This window comes from Mus caroli, chromosome 18 (genome assembly GCF_900094665.2).
Source record: "Mus caroli chromosome 18, CAROLI_EIJ_v1.1, whole genome shotgun sequence".
NCBI classification, from domain to species: Eukaryota; Metazoa; Chordata; class Mammalia; order Rodentia; family Muridae; genus Mus; species Mus caroli.
In genome coordinates, this window is record NC_034587.1 from 79,402,103 (window position 1) to 79,424,685 (window position 22,583).

Here is a 22,583-nt window from a genome sequence, read left to right on the forward strand (position 1 = left end):
TGGCAAGCAAAGATACAGATTTGATGGAATACAAAAGACAAGACACACAGATAAGGCACAGTTCTCAGTGTCTTGTCTTGTTGCAGAGGGTCCCACACTTAGATTGCAGGCTGACACAGTAAGTGACGTGTATTTTCTAGGGAAAATACAAGTCCCTTGAGGTTCCCGAGTCCAGATCATTTAGGGACAGAGCCTGCATACAGTCAGTTATTTTATGTGATTACTGGTTAATTCTTAAAGCATGCTGAAGTGAGAGCATCGGCCTCTTCCAGGCACATAGGTTCTCCATAGAGCAGCCTTTGGAGAAGACTCATTAAATGGGATGTCTGGGAATGGCCAGTGATCCACGCAGCTGAAGGATTTGATAAAGACAGACAAAGAGGATTATAAACAAGACAGATGTCCTGCAAATGGGCCTTCATGTGGGGGACGAGCGTCTAGATAAGGGAAAAATGTTCACAGCCTTAGTGGGTTTAAAGAATGATGTTACTAAACTGTGGAATGAAGATTATTTTCCAAATATTTTCAATGCCCCAGCACGGCAAAGATTTTAACTTAGTGAAGGTTTTCTTTCATGTGGTGAATTATACGGCCTCTGCTCCGAACGTCCTGGATAATGTCTCTGCCTGCAAGGACCTGTGGGGAGAAAATGTCTCTCAGCACAGAAATTAGGCTCCAGTAATGAATCCACCTGACGTTTATCGTCTTGAGGTACTGTGGCACTCTCAACCTTCCCAGTCCTACAGAATATTCCTAGCAGGGAAGCAAGACCATTCTTACATTCCAACCACAGGACCTGCCGCTCTCCCAATCCAACACTACCCCAACCACACAACCCACTATCCACCCCAGTAGAGCAACCCAACGGGGCAGGGCGTAGCCTAGCGATCTGGCAGGCTCAGTTATCTGGATGGAACTTGAAAGGATCAGAGGGGACTTGGCCATGGGTCACATGACAGATAAAAGACAGATAGGTGCTGCCTCAGTGTAAGGTGACAACAGATCTCAGAAAGGACACTCATTGGACTTAGAAGAGAATCCCTAATAGGGCAGGTCACCTCCCCCACTCATCCGTTTTCCTTTTCTTTGGCCTGTGGAATTTGCTTAGAGTTTTCCAGGGCTATCTCTGTTCTGGTCATCAGCATCAGCCCAGACTTGGTAGATCTGTTTGGACCTCCATGAGAAAGGCTGTTTGAATGTATCTCTCCTCTTTTCAGAAGCTTTCCCTTACTGAGGACAGTCACCTTCAAAGGTTCTGAAACAAAAGTAAATAAGATGAAATGCCTTTGAGACTGGGGTTCTCTGGGAGATGGTTGGCTGGTTGGTTGGTTGGCTGGCTGGCTGGCTGGATGGCTGGATGGATGGCTGGATGGATGGATAGATGGATGGATGGATGGATGGATGGATGGATGGATGGATGGATGGATGGATGGTTGATTGAGTGGTTGGTTTATTGGTTGGTTGTCTGGTTGACTGGTTGACTGGCTGGCTAGCTGGTTGGCTGGCTGGCTGGCTGACTTGTTGGTTGACTGGTTGCCTGGTTGGTTGGATTATTGGTTAGGCTAGCTGATTGGTTCACTATTTGGCTGACTAGTGATTGGTTAGCTGATTGCTTTAGGGTTTTATTAGTTGTTTAATTTCACTTGAGAAAAATCTTTCTAGGCAAAAGTTCCCTAATGTAGTAAAGTCAGCCTTCCTGGCTGGGCTTGGTTTCTGCTTTCCTTGAGTTATCCCAGTATTTTGTTTTCCTGAGTAGCTACATTTGAAATCCTTCCTGAGACCACATGGTCTAGACTCTGCATGATGAGTCCACATGCTGCACTGCTCATTCTGAGTAGGCAGTGGCATTCGTGAAAAGTACTTCACGTTAGGTTGATGGTCATTTGGGGGTTTTATAATCACTATAAATGTTTTGAAAATTAGAACAACCCCAAAAAACACTTTTAAGAGGTATATTTTAAATTCTATAATTGTAAACAAGTACTTTAAACATGCCTGAAGAAGACTATCCAATGGCTCCATGACTGGAAATATGAGTTCCCTTAAGTGACAGACTCCAGGTTTAGCATGGATGATGAAGGTGAGGCCCTATGGGGTGATAGCTACAGCTTTGTCATCTTCCTTCTCTACATTGTTCTCAACACAAGACGCATCCCTCTGTGTTCAGCCAATTCTTGGTGAGAGTTTTCAGGAGTCTAGAACTTTCTATGTGATCCCAACTTTAAACCTCAAATGTTGTTTCCTTCTTCATTAGTATCATGGGGAAAGAGGGATAATTTCTTACCACTTGGCACCTTACCACTGCCTCTAGTTTCCTGGTCTGAAGGCAGTGACCCCTAGCCCTGTCTGGCCACATAACTGAATTTCTGTGCGATTGCACTTGGCGAGCTTAGCTGCTTTACATTTGTAGGTGATGCTTATTTTCGTTGTTGGAATGGCTGAGCTTGGTTTTCCATATTTTGATAAAGTTTCATCAAGACTGTGAATGGCTTAAAATGGAGAGTTCCACTTAAAAATCGAGTTGCTTCTGAACCCAAAGCCTCAGTGTGCACCTCAGAACATTGGAAAGTTCACTTGGGTTTTCTAAAGACAGACAGACAGACAGACAGACAGACAGACAGACAGAAAGACAGAAAGACAGAAAGACAGAAAGGCAGAAAGACAGACAAAACAAAATCCACTGTCCCCAGCATCATAGCCTATGTTACAAACCAAAGCTGGAGAGATGGCTCAGAGATGGCTGCTCTTCCAGAGGCTCTGAGTTAAATTCTCACCGCCCACATGGCAGCTCACAGTCACCAATTAACTGTAGTCCCATGGGATCCAATGCCCTCCTCTGCTATACAGATGTACTTGGATATAAAACAAGTTTATACATAAATAATAAATTTCTAAGAAACTTAAACAAGAACAGCAGCAAAGCAAAATGAAATACATTAACATTTAATCGTATTCAGTATTACATGCTGTAAAAACTCAGAGGCCTTAAATAGAAACACCTTACCCCCCACACTTTATAACTTTCTAGATTCCTGCCTTCGGACTATAATGTTCTATTTCATTGCTAAAATTAAGGCTATAAACATTGTTAATTACGACTATATGTCAAGTGCAACCCCACCCTAGCACACACATTAATTTTCTGGCTGATGCCACTGCTGGTATTTGGAAGACCCTCATATCTTGAAGTTTCCATGTATCTGTCTTTATCCGGGAGGTTGAGATTGGACAGTGCGGTATACAAATAAATAGGTTGGCTGTCCGGTCAATACTGGGTTATCTGTGTGTTTCGTTGTTTGTGTTAGGACCCCATTTCATCTTACTTTATTGTACTGCAGAGAGAATATAGTGCAAGATCCAAAGTCACGGGCAAAGAAAGGGTCACAGAGTGAGGAGCTTCCTGTAGGCTTCCAAGCTACTACTAAATAATATCAACGGTGATAATAATAACCACAGCAGCTGTTAGGGCTCTAAAAATGGTAGCCTAGTGCAAGCTGCTTAGATGCATTACCTTGTTTATTGGCACAAGAAATGAGGTGAAAGATACTGTGGGACCCTTAGAATGAAGGTCAGTGAAGGCAGGGAGCTCTGCCTGCTTCCTGGTCCCCAGGACAGCAATGTTCATGGGCTTTGTAAAGTGGAGGCTCTGACAAGGATGGATTTATAACTTGATGGGCTATTGAGGGGGTTGACAGAGACTGAGTAGTTGGTATCTAGGTGACAGGAGTGGGTCTCTTCCCACCAACTCTCTTCCCTTCTTTGCTGTCTCCTTATACATCCTTTCTGACACAAAGTGAGCCATTTATCAGTCCACATGCTCCCTAATATGATGTCCTGTCTCACTAGGACCCACAGCGACAAGGCCAAGTGACCACTGACCAAAAGCAGAGAAACTGGGAGCCCAGGTAAACCATTCCCTCTTTTAAGTTGAGCTTCTCTGTGTTTTTTTTTTTTTTCACAGCAACACAAGCTGACTGTCACATCACCTTACCCAAAAGGCTCTTTTGAAAATGCCTGTGTAGACAACAAAGGCAAGTCATGGAGGCAAAGTGACCCCCAGAATGTCGCAGGCTAATCAGGGCTCTGAAGGGAGGGGTGGAATCGACACTTATCTCCTCTGACTCAAGAGGCTTGTGACTTTAACACTACATTTTTCTGCCTTCTAAGAATTCTTCCACAGCAGTGCCAAGGCTTAAACAGAGGGCGAGGCTAGCATGGCTCTGAGAACTTGCAGGCTTGTTTATATCCAGATCAAAGCTCTCCTGCATTCCATCTGGCAACAGTTGTGAGGGCTGTGCTGAAGGGCAGTGGCCCCTTCGAAGCCCTCACCCAAGCTACTTGACTGAACAATTATGCAATCATGGCTCAGGGATTGAATGTTGAGCGGCTGGCCTGCGAAGGTCCACAAGAAGAGATTTGTTTCCCTGGGAGATGTTGTGGTCCCTTAACAGATGGGGTCTTGCAGAGGGTCTTTAGGTCACTGGAGGTCTTCCTCAAAGAAAACTGTGGTAACTTAACTGCCTTATGTCTCTTTTTTCATCCTCGTATGGTGTGACAGATCAAGGGGACATGCATTCCTGCCATTGCCGAAATGGTACCTGCATAAAAGCCAACCACCACCCTCCTGCCAGACCTTGGATATTGAGCTTCCAGAGTTATAAGCTAAAGAAGCCTCTCTTAGTTTCTAAGTCAGTTGTCTTGGGTGTGCCACTGCTGTATCATGGAAGTGATAGGTGCACAGGAATCCTGTAGTGTGTAGTTTCTACTACCTTGCTTTTAGCTCTGGGTGGACTGTGCTACCAGATGGCCCTGGTTCCCTTGGATCCAGAGATGAAACACACACACACACACACACACACACACACACACACACACAGAGAGAGAGAGAGAGAGAGAGAGAGAGAGCCTTTTCCTTTACTCCTTGCTCAACACCCTAAATCTGCCTTTAGCTTAGTTGCTGTGTTACCTTCTCCTTGTTCAACACCCTACATCTGCCCTCAGAAAGGTTCTGTTTCTAATATTCCACCTGGAGAAGTGGCCAATGGCCACTCCACCTGAGATCTCACATAGCATGTGACACTTTCTCCCTCTAAAGCATGGCAAAGTCCCTTTCTCCCTTCTGTTTCTTCTAGCCTGCCCATGGGAACCTGGAAGTCTCTCCTCTTCTGCCCAGCCATTGGCCTTTTGCATCTTTATTGACCAATCAAGAACCAGTTGGGGAACAGGACCTTCAGCGTTCACATGAAGATTCCCAATGAAAGCCTCAGAAGCAGCCCCTACAGGACCCAGCCAGTTACGGTGATGTGCGCAGGGGTCTTCCCAGTGAAAGGTGGGCTCGAATTTGTGCTAGGCACTACCCCATCTGTACTCAGACGGTGCCTCTGCTCAGCAGTGAGCCAGACCACTATTCAAAATTCTTTCAAGTTCTATCCTTTCACAGGCACACTTTCTTCCCTGGCACCTTCCCCACACTGGACAAGTTCAGTGTGAGGATTGGCTTTTTTGGGGGTTGGGGGGATGTTTGTATCAGCACAGCCATTTTCACTGGGGAGTGGGTCCCAGGTCTTCAGGAAGTGCTTTGAGGCACTGACAAGGTGGCCTTACAGGTGGTCAGCTTTCTCATGTCCTGTCCAGGCAGAGCAACCCAAGTAAGTAGGATAAAAGGCACCATCATTTGATTGGCACTGAAGTCTCTGACTGAACATGGCCAACCCTTGTTTGTGCTTACCTCTCAGCTTCAAGTCCTTCCAGATAAATTCACATTACTGCTTGTACATGTGGCACATCTGTCCTTCCAACCCAAAGAGGCTTAAGTCTGCTAATATTCTTTGTCTACAAGAAAATCCCTAGTTCTTACCTTAGTTTACTTGGCACTCCAGAATGAAATGGTCTATAAAGACTGTCGTTCCTCTGCTCATTGAAACTGGTGCTCAGGAGCCTCTTCCTGACCTTCACAGCTACTTCCCATAATGCTACTGGTCTTGTGGATCAGCCCAAGTAGCCAAATGACTGTCAGCCATGAAATCTCACAAAAGCAGACTTCTCAGCAGAGGAAGGAGTCAGCAAATGAATATGGAAGCTCAAATTCTGTCTTGTCAGCTTGGATAAATATAAATTGATATGTTTGTCATCATTTCTGAAAGAGTGTGTACCAAATCTTAAACTTAGGAGAAGTGTTTAACGTTTTCCATGCACTCATTTAAATATTTATATGAATCCCGTTCCACACACACTACCACCAAATTATAATATTTATAGGTAAAAGATGGCTTGAATTACTTTTTGAAGGAGTACATTAATTTAAACTTGAATGTGTAGTTACAATTTAACATTTTTCTAGAGCAAAAATTGAAAGTATAATAAAACGATGCATTTTAATTATAACTCAAGAAAGCGTCGTGATGGTAATGCTGGATAATTATTCAAATCTATTTTAGAGATCTACAAGTACGAGCCATGAAAAAAACATTTAAACACATCTCTCCGACTCTATATAAGAAGTAAAGCAGTTTGCAGTGTGTAAACATTATCAGCCACAGTATCTGCCCCGTGATTACACTGCAGAAGCGGGCATTTAACGGCATTTCTTAATTTATGTTCCAGAAAGGCAAGAGGAAAACAAAAACCAGCCGAATACTAGAACCTTGCATTCCCCTGGAGATATGCTCCAGTGTTTACCGAGGAGGTGCAGACTTGGTAATAAGGATGAGGTGCTACCGCCAGAGCCCAGGCAATCACCAGAGTCCAGGGAGGCCTGAGACCCGGAAGGGGAATCATTTTTCTTTTGGACTTTCTGGAAAGAGCTGTCTTGGGCCTTGGTGTTAGGTGAGCCTATGGAAAGCTGTGTACCCCTCCTTGCTTTCTGTTCATGGTTGAAGTATGAAATGTTTCCACAGCTCATGTTTGAACACTTGGTCCCCAGTTGGTGCCTTTCTTTAAGAGGTACTAACAATATCAGGAGGTTGGGCCTTCGTTCTCTGAGTGTGTTGTCCATGGCTGTTTCCTGTCACCTTTTCTCTCTGCTTCCTCTTGGCCACGATGTGCACAGCCTCTGCTGTATACTCCTACCATCACCAAGAGCTAAACTGCTCCTTCATGCCTTCACCATCATGGTGGGCCAACATCATGACCCCATGCAAGTCTCACGCTTTAAGTTGCTTCTGTGCAGTGTTTTGTCACAGTGGTGTGAAAGGAGGTGATGCTTCCCTGTTCTTAGCCTTGTAGGTGTTGACTACAGTTTAGAAATCAGGGTCTTTGAAATGAAGGACATGTGACTACTTTCCTATAATTGCCATCAACTTTACTGTTGCCCTTCTGTGACTCTCAACTGTCAGGGGACCCCTATAAGGGTAGTTCTGAAATACAGTTGGTATTTCTTGCTTTTCTCACTGGTGTGACAAAAATATCTAGCAACAGCAAGTTATAGAAGGGAAGGCTCGTTTTGGCTCACAGTTCAAAGGGATGCAGGCTGCCATGATAAGGCAGGTGCGAGAGCATGAGGCAGCTAGCCACACTGCATATTTCACCAGGCAAAGAGAAATAAATGGTATCTGGTGCTACACTGGCCTTGTCCCTTTTATCAAGGCCAAGATCTCAGGCTGTAGCATATTGTGTTGGGCCCCATTTTGGCCCCAGTCTGGGCCTTGAGGACAAGCCTGAGCCTGGCTTGAGTTTTGAGTCCTGTCTCTGTCACTTCCATATTGGGGTGACTCAGCAAGACCTGTTTGGCTCCAATTCTGCCCCACCATTGCTGATGTAGAGCTTTGCCAATGGCCCCGTCAGTCACTCCCTCCTCTCTGTCACCCTTTCCCACCTCTTATGTCATCTTGACCCACCAAAATCCCCCTCCCTGTGTTCTGAACTTATATAAGCAAGAGGCTGATGCCATAAAGTTGAGTTCCTGCTTCGACAAGACTCCCGGCTCTGTGTGTTTCTTTTGGGCTGTCAACACTCACCATCCCGCTCAGCTCTAGAGAGAACCCAGCGGGACCAGGATCTCTCTCCTCTTCCCTGGACCTGCCATCAAGGAGCTGGCAATATTGCTGTCCACAGTTAAAGTGGATTTTACCCTTCAATTAAACCACTCTAGAAACCTCCTTCCAGACACATTTAGAAGTTTGTCTTTTAGGTGAGTCCAGGTCTATCAAGCTGACAATCAACATTAGCCACCACACTCTGTAACCCCAATTGCTTTCCTTGAGTGTTGAAGATTCTCTAATTAGCTACTGTTAGTGGGTAGACTTTTAATAGGTGGTTAATCAGTCTCAGGTTTTTCCTAGTTTTCTTGAGTATAATGATGAAATATACTTGTTTTTCAAAGCGAAGATGACTGAATGGTGTCGTTCCCAAAGAGACAACCATTAAAGCTGGACAGGGCCAGAGCCAGTCGGTCTGGAGGTCAGTATCCAGTGCCTGAGAATTCATTTCATCAGTTGTTCCTCAGCTGGGGGATGCTCTGGGGCCATGGCATCTCTGAGGTGTGCAGTGATGACCCAGGAATCAAGGGCATGCATGATTTACTGGGTGTTTGGACCCTGGTCTTCTGCAGGGTTATTAACTCAAGCCCTACTAAGTCTGTTTTATTCATCAAGTAAAGTCCAGAACCTGTTTGTTACATTCATATTTGTGTGTGTGTGCAATCATGACCAGACTTAAACTTGGGATTAATGTGAAATAAGCACTTTTTTGGCAGTGGGGATATTTTCCGTCTATTTTATCAGAAATTTTCCCTAGTAGGATTGCATTTTATGTGTCTCTGGAGTGTCCTGCAGACTCCTACTCTTAATGGTGTGCTCATGGTGAAATTGATGTGTTATTGCACTGGACTCCACGTGCTATTATAATGCTTTAGGGTTATAAAACATTTTTTAACCAAGTGTATGTGTGTGCATGTGTGTGTATGAGAGAGGGAGAGAGAAAGGGAGAGAGGGAGAGGAGATTTTTCAGTCTCTTGGAGAGGACACACCTAACTAGAGTAGTATAACATTACTAACTATATTAATTATATTGACCTAATTATTCTAATTAATTTGTAGCTAGGTTCTTCTGAACATGCCATTTTTCTACATTAACACTGTGTAAATGTGTTCTGCCTGTCTGTGCAATCTGTACATGGTATTTCTTTTAATACCTCAAGGACTCAGGTGTTGGACCTGAAGGGGCCATTTCAGATGCTTAGGAAAGCAGGATGCTGGCCTGCTGGGAGAAAGTGGAATGAGAACAGCAGAACACACCCTTTTCCTTTGCTATCACAAAACATGGCAGACATTTCAAATCACAAATATGTTACACAAATATGAGAAAACTTAGTTCTTCCCCGAGAACCAGACTTTCCTGTCTCCATCTAGCTTGTAACACCGGTTGTTTTTTTTAAAACTCCTCATTTTATTATTGATGTGTAGATGATCCACAACTGTATGTATATTCCTTGTTGTCCATGGGGAATTCATCCCAGGACCCTCTACTCCAGGTACCCAAATCTGAAGACATTTAGATCCCAGCTATTAAATAGTGTGACACTTGTTCAGAAGCCTTGGGTAATCTCTCATGTACTTAAAATCACCTTTAGACTATTACACCTAGTCCACTGTAAATACATGTAGATATTTGTTACACTGTATCCCTTAGGGAGTAACAACAGAATAAAAATGTCCCTACATGCTCACTACAGACATAATGCTCCTTCAAAACATTTGAGTCATAATTGGCTGAGTTATCAGATGTAGAATCTAGAGGGACGGAAAAGCAATGCGCATACACATAATTTTAGCTGATTATCTGGGGGAAGAAATGTAGAATGTTTGAATATTTCAAACTAAGATTTCAATACATCAGGACTCTTAATTATGGAAGAAAGGGTTAATGTGAATATTATGAAGTCAGTCAAGCGTTGTAACAAGCAAATAATACTGATGGAGGAATTAGAGCACACAAGGCCCTGTTCAGAGTAGACACGAATTTGCTTTCAGTGGCTGGTGAGATGTCTGCATAGTTTTTAAGGAACTTGGTGCTTTTGTAGAGCACCTGAGTTTGGTCCCAGATCCATGTTGAGTGACACATAAAAACACCTATAACTCCTCAGGGGATTGAGTGCCTCTGACCTCCATGCAAGCCTGCGTATACACACACATACTCACCACACACACACACACACACACACACACACACACACACATACATACATGTAATTTCAAATACTTTGATTATAGTAACCCCCAAAGACAGTTGCTGCTAACTTTCTCGTTTCAAGAGTACAGACTATTTACCTTGCCAGACTCTCATCATTGGAGCGCCCTCAGAGATTCAGTGTCCAGATCTGAGAGCATCAAGGCAGTGCTATATAGTCTCAAAATAAAACATCTGCCCTTAAACTGCACATTGGTCGTGAGACAATCTATGTGTTTTCTGAAAAAAAAAAATCCCCCAAAAAACTAAGTCCAAGTGCTCCATTCCTCTTAGTAACATCTACTAAAGGTCTGGCAGGAGTTGGGAATGGTGTTTCCTAGTGTTAATGAGGAAACACAGATTGGACAAGGAATTTCTAAAGATAAGATAGCTTAAAAATCGTTCTGTCTAATTCTTTTTAGTGCAGAACTTTCTTTCAAATTATGAAAACATCAGAGTATGATGGTCTGTCCACAGGAAGAATTATGTAAAGAGTCTACAAAGTACTAAAGACTGCACTCTTTGGTTGCTACAATAAGTGTCACAGACAACACTGCAGACTTGCAAGCCAGCTCCCCACAGCTTGAGATTACTTTAAAGGATCTTGGGAATGTCCCAGCCCAAGCAGGAAGTAAGCAAGATGGCAGTGTAGAGAGAAAGCATTCCATCTCTAGTCTCAGTTCTCTTAGACGGATATCTATAGCAATTGGGCAGTTTCAGTACTCACAAGACTACAATGAGCAGAGACTGGAGAGTGTGCGAGCTACTGGGAGCTGTGTAAAAAACTACCCTCTGCTTAGTTGATAAGAACTGACACTCTATACTTAGCTCATGAACTCAGTAGTTCTGCCCCAAGCTGTGTGCTGGCTTGATTTTGCATATGGAGTCAGTCCACGAGTTAGTTGGAGGCAGGAAGTATCCAAAGGGCTTCATTCCTGTGTCTCATACATGGCTAACCTTCAGCAAGATGAAAAGTGCTAGAGGTTACACATCAATGTCCCACAGAGATGCTAGCCCCAGCATGTTTGTGTGACACAGAGGCTCATGGGAGCCAGAGTAGAAGCCATGTGACTCGAGATAGGTATACATGTGGCATATTACTTCTCATCATAACAAGTCACGGCGAGTAGACCCTAGAAGTCTGAAAATGGACTTCTCTGTCGATAGCAAGTGACGTAAAGTATTGTGGTGGTTTTGGTACAAATGATGTGACGTAGTATCCATGCAGAGCTCCCTTACAGTTCAGCTAGACGACAAAACATCCTCATCAATCAACTGAATGTGCTTTATATTGACAAAAACCAGCTGAGATCTGGTTTTTAGCTTCTGTAGTATGCTTTCTTCTCCTGTGAAGGATACCAGCACACTGAATGCCTTCCCTGGGATGTTCTTCCTTGTGCTTTTAGAGAAGGCATTGAGCCCATCATCTTGCTCCAGAGGTGGGCATGTTTTCTGCATATGCCATCAGACCTTGGCATTCCTACAACTATGTCTTGAGGTTGGAAAGCCAACTACCATAGGGCAGTCAGGTCAGTGCTAGGCTGCTGCTTGTAACAGCATTTCCTCTCTGGATGAAGGAGATCAGTGTCATGAGAGAAGGGATTCTGGGAATTGAAGAACCAAGAGAAGAAAAGAGACGATGTGTTTCTTTGAATAAGAAAGGTCTTTGTAGGCTCCCATATTTGATTGCTTATTTCCCAGGTAGTGAAATGTTTGGGGAGGGTTATGAGGTGTAACCTTATGGGAGGAGGTGTACCACTGGAAGTGGGCTTTGATACTTCAAGAGCCCACACCAGGCCCAGTTTCCCTATCTCTGCTTGCTGCCTGTGAAATGTAATCAAGCTCCTGATTAAACGTTTTCTTTTATAAGAGTCTCCTTGATCATGGTGTCTCTTCACAGGAAGAGAATAGAGAGTAAACCAGACAAGTACGGAACAGATGTCCTTCTCTGGACCTAGAGATCTTGATGTCCCTCCACAGGCATTTCCTGTTTCAGGAGCCAAAGATACTTCCAGTTTGGACCGGCCCAGGGTTGGTTTCTGCCACAGTAAGTAAGGTTTCTCCTCCATGAGTAGCACAAGATGAGATGCCAGGCCAAGAAGGCTATGCAGCGATGTGAGAGATGTCAAGGGAGCCACATAAGACAGGAAGATGAAATTATGGTGGAAGACATTCCTAACTGAATCTAATTAAGGAAAGGCAAGATCATAAATACATCATCAGTTTGTGAGGAAGTATTTTAGAATAAAGAGTGAAAGAACAAGAAATAAGAGTTAAATAAATGAGTGAATAAATAAATAAATAATAATAATAATAAAGCAGACAAGAGCGAAGAAGGTAGCCATGACAGAAGTAAATCTGTATAGAGCCAAGGATGCAGCTCAGAGAGTGGAGTGCTTGCCTGGAAAAGTATGGAAAAGCAGGATCACTGAGTGAGAACTGACCGTACAACTTCTCCATCCTCTAGATCCACATGGTGTGGAGAACCAAGAACCTACCTGTGGTCCCCAGCACAGCTCCTCCCAAATCCAGTCTGCACATACCTGTTTGCCAGAGACCCCAATCCTAATCTTACTTCAGACCCTTTCCCTTCCTTTGGAACTCATCAGCTCATGCCAGAGACCCTCTGGCTCATCCATGTGATACTGAGATGCAGGGAACCAGTCTGAGCTTTCCTGTATAACATAAAATTACTCTAAACTCCCATTACCCCATAGCTGCTTATGTTGGATCCACAGCCCCAGTCCCAGCCAGGTCCACACACACATACTGTGCTCTGGTGCAGGCTAGTGAGTCTACTTGACCCCACTTTCATTTCCACCAACAGAGCTTGGCCAAGCCTGGTGAGCCTGATCTGCATGCAACTTATATAATATTCAGGTTCAGGCTAGGTGGCACATCCTATATACCAAATTCAGCCTGCTGTGTTCGTTCCAGACACACAATCAACACAAGAAATCCACAGGCCTGGTTTACTGTAAAAACAATATGAAAGGTCATGATACTGTGCTGAAGAAAACACAAACAGAAGACCGAATGAAATGGCTAAGACAATCCAGGAGTTGAGAAATAAATCCAATAAATAGAAATATTGAGGGGAACTGAAGCTGAAATGAAGATGCAGTTGGAAAACTCCATCATCCAACTAGAAGACTGAAGAGAGAGCTTTACAGCTAGAGGAGAAAACACCAGGATCCAAAGATAAAGTAGAGGAACAAGACCAAACAAGTAAAGAATATGTAAAATTCCCAAAAGTATAAGAAAGCACAGGGAATGTCTTCACATGAGAGGCATAGAAGTCTTCGCATTATAGCCATACAAGCCTAGTCATACCAGCAGCCTGTCCCAGCTGAAGGAGAAGCTGAAACTTGCACACCCCAATAGGAATCCCACCCAGCAGACCAACCCTAAACAATATGGAAGCAATACTTTATTGAAACAGAAGAGAGAAATAAGCATCTCCAAGAGACTGTGGAAAGAAAACATATGAAGCATAATTAGCGAAATACAAAGGAAGACTAAGAACGCAAACAGAAACATACACACACACACACACCATAGAAATGGCTGTAACTAACATACACCTTTCAATACTAACTTTCGATATTATTGGCAGTAACTTTCTAATAATAATAAAAAACACACAGATTGGCTGAATGGATTAAGAAAAACAATCTATCTTTGTGTAGTCGGCAAGAAACTCATCTTAACTTGACAGATCTGCTCCCCTCTCGTGAAAGGAGGACAAAGAGTACTACAGTCAAACAAGGCCAGGCAGCGGGCTTGTGTCACTCTGCCAGTACCTGACAGAATAGACTTCAAACGAAAATAAACCCTAAACGATGAAGGACTCTTCATTCTAGCCAAGGGAACAATTAACCAAGAAGTTACAACCTTACACATATATGCACTAAACTCTGCTCTACCCAATTTTACAAAAAAGCCTACTATTGAAATTAAAGGCACAGATTGACATTAACCCATTAGCAATCTGTGATTTCAACATTCCAGTTTTTTTCAATAGATAGTCCACCTGGATAAAAGAATACACAGAGATGTATCAGAATTAAATGACATTACACATCACGTGCATTTCACAGACACCTATAAGTATTCTACAAACACCAAAGAATGCGTAACCTCCCCAGCAGCACACAGAAGCTTCTCTAACACAGACCAGGCTCTGTGACATGGAACACGTCTTAATGAAATCAGAAAGGCTGGCATAACTCCGTGTAACCAACTTGGCCTTAATGCAATAAAACTTAAAATGGATAAAAAACAAATATCTGGAAAGTATGCAAACTCCTGGAGATTAAACAACTCATGACTGAGTGATGGATGGGTCAAAGAAGAACTAAAAACAAAAAAAGAAATAAAACTTCCTGGAACTAAATGAAAATGAAAACCCAACAGCAGCAAAGCCTTCTGGGACACATTAAAAGCAGTCCTGTGGGAAGAGTTATAGCTTTAAGTGACTACATTAAAAAGTCAAAAAGAGCACAAATAAACAACATTACGATACAAGTCAAGAATTTGGAAAAATAGAACAAACCAAACACAAATTCAGCAGATGGCAGGAAATAATAAAAACCAGAGCAGAATTAGTGAAATAGAAGCAGAGAAGGGAATACAAATAATGAACAAATCTAAAAGCCCTTTCTTGGAGAAGATAAAGCAGATGGATAGAACCTTGGCCTGACTAACCAAAAGAAAGAAAAAAACGAACCAGAGGTGAACAAGGAAACAATGCCATGGATGCCAAAGAGACTCGGGATGTCACAAAGGAATATATTAAAAACTTGTATTCCTCTTTTTGTTTGCTTTTTTGTTTGTTGGTTGGTTTGTTTTTGTTTTCTGAGACAAGGTTTCTCTGTGTAAGAGCCCTGGCTATTCTGAAACTCATTTTATAGACTCGGCTGGTTCCATAGTCACAGAGATCTGCCTACCTCTGTCTCTCAAGTGCTGGAATTAAAAGTGTAAACTGCCACACCTGGATTAGAAACTTGTAATCCATGAAGCTGAAAAAAATCCAAAAGCAATGATCAGAATTGCAGCTTCATCTGAACCAGCAAAAGTGAAACAAGAAGCAATCAACCTGGACCGGCCTGTCACAAATGCGATGGACCTAAAACCCCAGGCCACGGGGCTAGAGAGATGACTCAGTGATTAAGAGCACTGGATGCTCATTCAGAGGTCCTGAGTTCAGTTCCCAGCACCCACATGGTGGCTCACACCATCTGTAATGGGATCCTATGCCCTCTTCTACAATGCCCTCTTCTGGTGTGTCAGCGACAGCATACATAAAAAAAATAAATGAACAAATCTTAAAATAAAACAACACCCTGTGCCAAGATGGATTCCCAGAAGAATTCTACCAGACTTTCAAAGATCTACAGCCAATACTTCTTAAATTATTCAGAAAATAGAAACAGGAAGGAGAACTCCAAAATACCTGTGATAAGGCCAGTATTATTCTGTTAACCAAATCAGAAACCCAAACATAAACATAGTAACAAGAACAAAAACAAAACAACAGGCAAATATTCTTGACGGAGACAGATTTAAAAATCCTCAATAAAATATTTGGAAACCAAATACAGATATGTGATGAAAAAAATAATTCATCATGAACAAATTAGGTAGAGCCATGTGACAGCTAAAGGAGATCACGGAGTTACAAATTTGAAAGGAAGAAGTCAAAGTATATTTATTTTCAGATGATATGATCATATACATAAATGACCCTATGGATTCCATCAGGAAATTGCAGCAGCTGATAAACACTTTCAGCAAAATAACAGGATATAAAATCAGCTCACAAACATCGGTTCCCCTCCTATATATAAATGACAATTGTATTAAGAAGGAAATCGGGGAATCAACATCCTTCACAGTCATCTCAGAAATATAAATGATTGTGGGGTAACACTAACCAAGTGGGGTAACACTAGCCAAGTGGGGTAACACTAACCAAGTGGGGTAACACTANACCAAGTGGGGTAACACTAACCAAGTGGGGTAACACTAGCCAAGTGGGGTAACACTAACCAAGTGGGGTAACACTAACCAAGTGGGGTAACACTAACCAAGTGGGGTAACACTAACCAAGTGGGGTAACACTAACACTAACCAAGCAAGTGGAAGACTTGTAGGATAAAAACTGTAAGACGCCGAAGAAAGAAATTCAAGAAGATATCAGAAGATGGAACGATCTCCTATGCTCGTGGATCAGTGATTAAGATAGTAAAAATAGTCATTTTACCAAAAAAAATCTACAGGTTCAGTGCAATCCCCATCAAAATGCCAAAACAATTCATCACAGAGCTTGAAAGGACAATTTTCAGCTTTGCAAAAACAAAACCAACCAAACAACCAACCAACCAAACCAAGCAACCCAGGGTAGCTAAAATTCTAGCAAAACAATTGCAAAAGGTCTCACCATCCCTGACTGCAAATTATGCTACAGAACTATAGCAATAATAACAGCTTTGTATTGGCACAAAAACTGGCATGTTGACCAATGGAATCAAATTGAAGACCCATACATAAATCTGCACACACATGAACACCTGTTTTTTTTGTTTTTTTTTTTTTTTTAAGAAGTCAGAAATACACACTGGATAAAAAGCACCTTCAACAAATGGTGCTGGCAAAACTGGACAGTTTCATGTAGAAGAATGCATATAAATCTATATTCATCACCCTGCACAAAACTCAACTCCAGAAGGATTAAAGACCTCAACATAAAACCAGACACACTGAATATGACAGACAAGAAAATGGAGGAGAGCCGTGAACTCATTGGCACAGGGAAAGACTTTCTCAACAGAACACGGTTGGCACAGGAATTAGATCAGTAGGTAATAAATGGGATCTCATGAAACTGAGATGCTTCTGCATGGCAAAGGACACCGCCATTTGGAAAGAAGCATTTCCTCCAGGGAGGCTCCTTTCCCTGTGGTAACTCCAGCTGGGTCAAGTTGACACACAGAACCAGCCAGTACTCTAAGTGGGATTATTGAGAGCCTAAAAGGCAAATGTGGTATGTATTCAGATATAGGTGGATATTAGCTATTAAGTCGGTGATAAGCAAGGTACCATCCATAGAACCACAGAGGTTATGTATAGAGTAAGGGACTGTGTGAGGTGTGTGTGTGTGTGTGTGTGTGTGTGTGTGTATGTGGTATGTATGTGGTATATGTGGTGTGTGTTTAGTATGTGTGTGGTGTATGTGGTGTGTGTGTGTGGTGTGGTGTGGTGTGTGGTGTGTGTGTGTGTGTGTTATGTATGTGGTATATGTCGGGTGTGTGTGTGTGTAGTATGTGTGTGGTGTATGTGGTATGTGGTGAGTGTGTGTGTGTGTGTGTGTGTGTGTGTGTGTGTGTGTGCGGAAACAGGAGAATATAGCAGGGAGGGGAGGAGAAGAGGAATAAAGGAAGGAATAGGAGGAGAGACAGCTAAATAAAGGACCATTTAAGGAGTAAAATGGAAACCTAATGCAGTAGAAACTTTCTAACACACACACACAATACACACACACACATACACACACATACACACATACACACACACACACACACATACACACACACACACACACACACACACAAAGTGATCTAAATGGAACTGTCAGATAACAGGGGAGACAGAACCACAACTAGATATCTCTTGTCAAACTGAAGCTTCCAGTCCTGGGAATGGATTAGGAATGGGCTATGTCTAATTCACTTGTTGGCCAAAGGGTTCCATGGGAATCCCCACTCTACCCATGCTGTTGCCAAAAATACATAGGTTGCTCTCCACAAACTGATGGCAAGGCCCATTTCTAAAGATAACACCTACACGATTTATTCAGAATGGAGACGTTGAGCTGGTGCCTCCCTAGAGCCTTCATCCATACAAGTCAGTGCTCCTTGTTCTGGAAGGTACTTTGTACACTATCAAAGGATAAATGTAGACACCAACCCAGTCACAAATGATGTCCTGCCTGCAAGATATGCTAGTGAAATCGTGACACAACGCTTGTGGGAGTGGCCAGCTGGTATCCGATTTGATTAAAGCTCACTCCATGAGATGGAATCCACACTAGACCTTGCTTGGATGACCAAGAGCCTCCGACTAGATATAGGACACTAAGAACCTAGCCTAAAGCCAAAATACTACTATTCTGCTAAAGGAGCGTAGCAATAAGACAACTCCCAGTGACATTCCGCTACACTCATAGATAGAGTAGTGCACAACCATCATCAGAGAAGCTCCCTACTTATCACAGGGAGGTAAATTCAAAGATACACAGCCAGAGGGTATGCAGAAAGTGAGAGACCTCGGAACACGCAGATCTAAACAGGATGTCTCTATCACAACCCTCCCCATAAGGGCCTAGGGACTCCTTCAGAAGATCTGGTGAGAGCCAGATGGAGAGTACCAGGAAAATAAGACTCCTCCTCATCAATGTGATTGATACTCATATGTGAGTATCTCACAAGACTGAGACAGCATGCACCAGGCTTGCACAGGTCTATACCAGATGGGGTTCTAAGGCTGAGAGGAGAGATAGACGCATGCCCCACCCCTAACTCTGAAGTCATCTCCAATATCTTACAAAGGAACACTTAGTTCTCTCCACGGGATTCTCACTGGGGAAATGATCTACTCTGTCTGTCTGTCTGTCTGTCTGTCTGTCTGTCTGTATGTATGTATGTATTTTTATTCTTCTCCCATGTATTACATCTTGACCACATCTCCCCTTCTTCCATCCCTCACAGTTTCTCCCTACCTCTCCTCTTCCCGAGATTTACTCCTATCTGTCCTCTGTTTCTATTTAGAAGAAGGAAGAGGAGAAGGAAGAGGAGGAGGAGGAAGAGGAGGAAGAGGAGAAGGAAGAAAGAGAAGAAGAAGAAAGAGAGAGACAGAGAAAGAAAGAGGGAAGGGGAGAGAGAGAGAGAGAGAGAGAGAGAGAGAGAGAGAGAGAGAGAGCTAGCAAGCAGACATTTCAGGAACATGATATATGCCTACTGAACATGACATAACAAGATATGATAAGACTGGGCACAAACTTTCATATTGCAGTTGGATGAGGCAATCCAGCAAGAGGAAAAGGGTCCCAAGTGCAGGCAAAAGAGTCGGAGACACCCCCTTTTCCACCCCCTCACAAGAACACTAAGCTATACAACCATAGGTATATACAAAAGACCTATCAAATCCATGAAGGCCCTGTGTTTGCCATTTTTGTCTCTGTGAGCCTCTATTATCCCTGCTTAGTTGATTCAGTGGCCTGTCCTAACCCATCTGGCTCCTACAAATTTTCCTCTCCAGCTTCTGCAGGGCTCCGGGCTCCTCTTAGTGTTGGTCATCTGTGGGTTCCTGTATCTGCTCCCATCAGTTGGTAAATGAAGCCCCTCAGATGACAACTGGGCTGGGCACCCATCTACTCATCTATGATTACAGCAGAATATCATTAGGAAGCATTTCATTGATTTCTTATTTTATTTTACTTTTTGCCAGACATGTTTGGATATTTGGGCTGTCCTGCCTCTGGTTCCTGGCCTTTCAGGTGGTGTAGGAAACAAACTATTCATAAGGCTAAGCTGCATGTCTAGCAGTAGATGGCCAATAGAAAACAAACCCAACAGTATCTTCAGAGGTTCCTTGTCTCATAATGTATATCTGAGCTTCCCTTCCCTTCCTTCCTTCCTTCCTTCCTTCCTTCCTTCCTTCCTTCCTTCCTTCCTTCCTTCCTTCCTTCCTTCCTTCCTTCCTTCCTTCCTTCCTTCCTTCCTTCCTTCCTTCCTTCCTTCCTTCCTTCCCTCCCTCCCTCCCTCCCTCCCTCCCTTCCTTCCTTCTTTTCTTTTTCTTCTTACACACTATGAATCCTTCACATATGACTTCTGGTTTTGTGATTTTTTGGGAATTCCTGAGTGGGTCTCTGCACCTATACCTGCTTCTTGTGACTTCTCTTGGGCTCTTTTCCTTTATTTTGTTTGTTTTGTCCTATCCTGATGTGTCTGCTTTCACCTTATTTTATTATGTTTTATTGTTACCCCTTAAAAGCCCACTTGTTTTCTAATGAGAGACAGAAAGTACGTGGATCAGGATGGGAGGGGACTTGGGGGGATGGGAGAGTAGAGGGGGGAATCATCACCAGCATCTATTAAATTAAAAAAAATAAAATCTGTTTTCAATAAAAAGAAAAAAGGAAAGAAAACTCCAGTTAAAATGTTTTTAGTTGAATACTTCTGCTTGTATTTTGCCTGTGCATTGCTGAAGTGAGCTGCTCTTCCCTGCTTAATCACAGTGTTTGAAAAATGCCTTTGGTTTTAAAATTATCCCTAATGTTGTTCCCATGCAAACAGTTTCACCCAATGAGAAGACACATTATTTTAGGTGTAGCAAACACTCTGTCCTTATGCATATATATTTTGTCCCTATGCATTTTGAAAACCCCTTCATTTTCTTGGTATAACACAGTCAACAGTTTAGCGTTCGTTCTGAGCCCCACATTTGAAACCATAGAACTCAGAGGAGATGGAGACACGGTTCATCCACACTCAGCTTTCTATTTTGAAACAGGAAGCCCAGCCCACACAGGGAAGAAAAAAACAACAACCAATAGAGAGATTTATATAACAATCTTCCCTTTACATAATCAAATATAGCAGCGGCCGACGGGAAATCTAATAGAACTCCAACTTTTTCATCATTTCAGAGCCGTTTATTGTGTGCATGTGTGCACACAGTGTGTGTGCAGGGGTGTGTGCTCCGGAGTGCCTGTCGAGGCCAGAACAACTTGGTTGGGTCAGTTCTTTCCCTCTCCCTATGTATGGGTTCCTGAGATGGAATGCAGGTCTTTAGGCTTGCACAGCAAGTGTCTTTAATCTTTGAGCCATCTCTCTGGCTCCCTTTCACCATTTTCTAAGAGGCCAAGTAGTAGCTCCTGCCCTTCCTCCTCTAACAGAGTCTGGAAACAAAGAAGCTGTGAAGGTCTGGGGTGTGGGGGGTGCTGTGGGGAAGGTATGTGTGGGATGAGGTATGGGGGTGATTTGGCTGTGAGGTGTGATAAGATGTGTGGATGCTGCGGGGTATACGTGTGTGTGTGTGTGTGTGTGATGATATGTGTGCATGTTTGTGGTAGGTGCAGGGTGGGGTCTGAAATAGTGTCTGTGTGGGAGTGGAATGTGGGTAAAGTAGGGGAGTGAGGGGCCTGGGGAGGGTGGAGAGTGGGGGTGGGGTGGGGGTAGGATGTGATTCATTCCCATTGTACAAGTTGGAAAAGCTCAAGTCGAAGTGAACCATTTGTCCAGAGCCAGCACTTGAATATATCTCTAATGCTCCAGAGCCAGCACTTGAATCTTGATGTGTTTGATTTCTTAAGCCACATTCTTCTCCCTAAAGCTATCTTTGTATGAAGGGGGGCTCTTTAGATTCATGGCTATAGGTATTCTCTGTGTGTATATATGTTCATGTGTGTGCACGTGTATACATGCACGTGGAAGCATTACTATAGATATTGTCTGTGTGTGTCTATGTTCATGTGTGTGCACATGTGTGTGCACACGTATACATGCATGTGGAAGCTAGAGGATGATGTGGCTTAGTCAGGGTTTCCGTTGCTATGAAAAGGCACCGTGACCAAGGCAACTCATATAAAGGCAAACATTTAATTGGGGCTGGCTTACAGTTTTGGAGGTTTAGTCCATTATTGCCAGAGCAGGAAGCATGAGAACATGCAGGAAGACATGCTGCTGGAAAAGCCAAGAGTTCTACATCTCGATTTGAAGACAAGAAACAGAAACCTGTCTTCCAGGTAGCTAGGAGGGTCTCAAAGCTCACCCCACAGTGACACACTTCCTACAGCAAGGCCATACCTGTTCCAAAATGGCTGCACCTCCCTGGTGGCACATTTAAACCACCATATGGGGTGTCTTTCTCAGTCAGGACGTCTCTTTCTGAACCTGGAGATCACTGATCCAGGCGTTAGGCTGACTGGCCAGTAAGCCCTGGGAACCCTCCTGTTCTCACATCCCCAATGGGGAGATTGTGTGGTTTTAGTATAGGAGCTGGAGATAAAACTCAGACCTATATGCTTGGGCAGCAAACACTTAGTGTCTACTGAATGATCTCCACAGCCTTGTAGATAATTTCATACTGTATAATAAAGGATCCCTGTAGTGGAGGCTGTTCTCTTAGATATACAGGCACAGGGATACAAAAGGGTCACTATGATGACTCATTACTTAATCTCAGCACTCAGGAGGCCAAGGCAAGAGAAACATCAAGAGCTTGAAAGCAATCTGTCTACACACAGAGTTTGGTCTACATAGAGAATTTCAGGCTAGCCAGTACCACATAGGGAAGACTCTACCTCTAAAAGAGAATCCCCAAAAGATAGCCACTGAGAGGGACAGGGAGGGGGAGGG

The 22,583-nt window shown here is 43.2% G+C and overlaps 1 long non-coding RNA gene across 1 annotated transcript in view; it reads right to left on the reverse strand.

The window, feature by feature from the left end:
• Nucleotides 1–498: 498 nt before the first annotated feature.
• The window catches only part of LOC110284432, a 26,336-nt gene continuing 4,251 nt past the window's right edge, over nt 499–22,583 (reverse strand). The window contains exons 2-4 of the long non-coding RNA XR_002376931.1: nt 9,131–9,195; nt 5,858–6,099; nt 499–636 (exon numbers count right to left, since the gene is read on the reverse strand). This is a non-coding gene — a long non-coding RNA (uncharacterized LOC110284432). The remainder of the gene's footprint in view (nt 637–5,857; nt 6,100–9,130; nt 9,196–22,583) is intronic.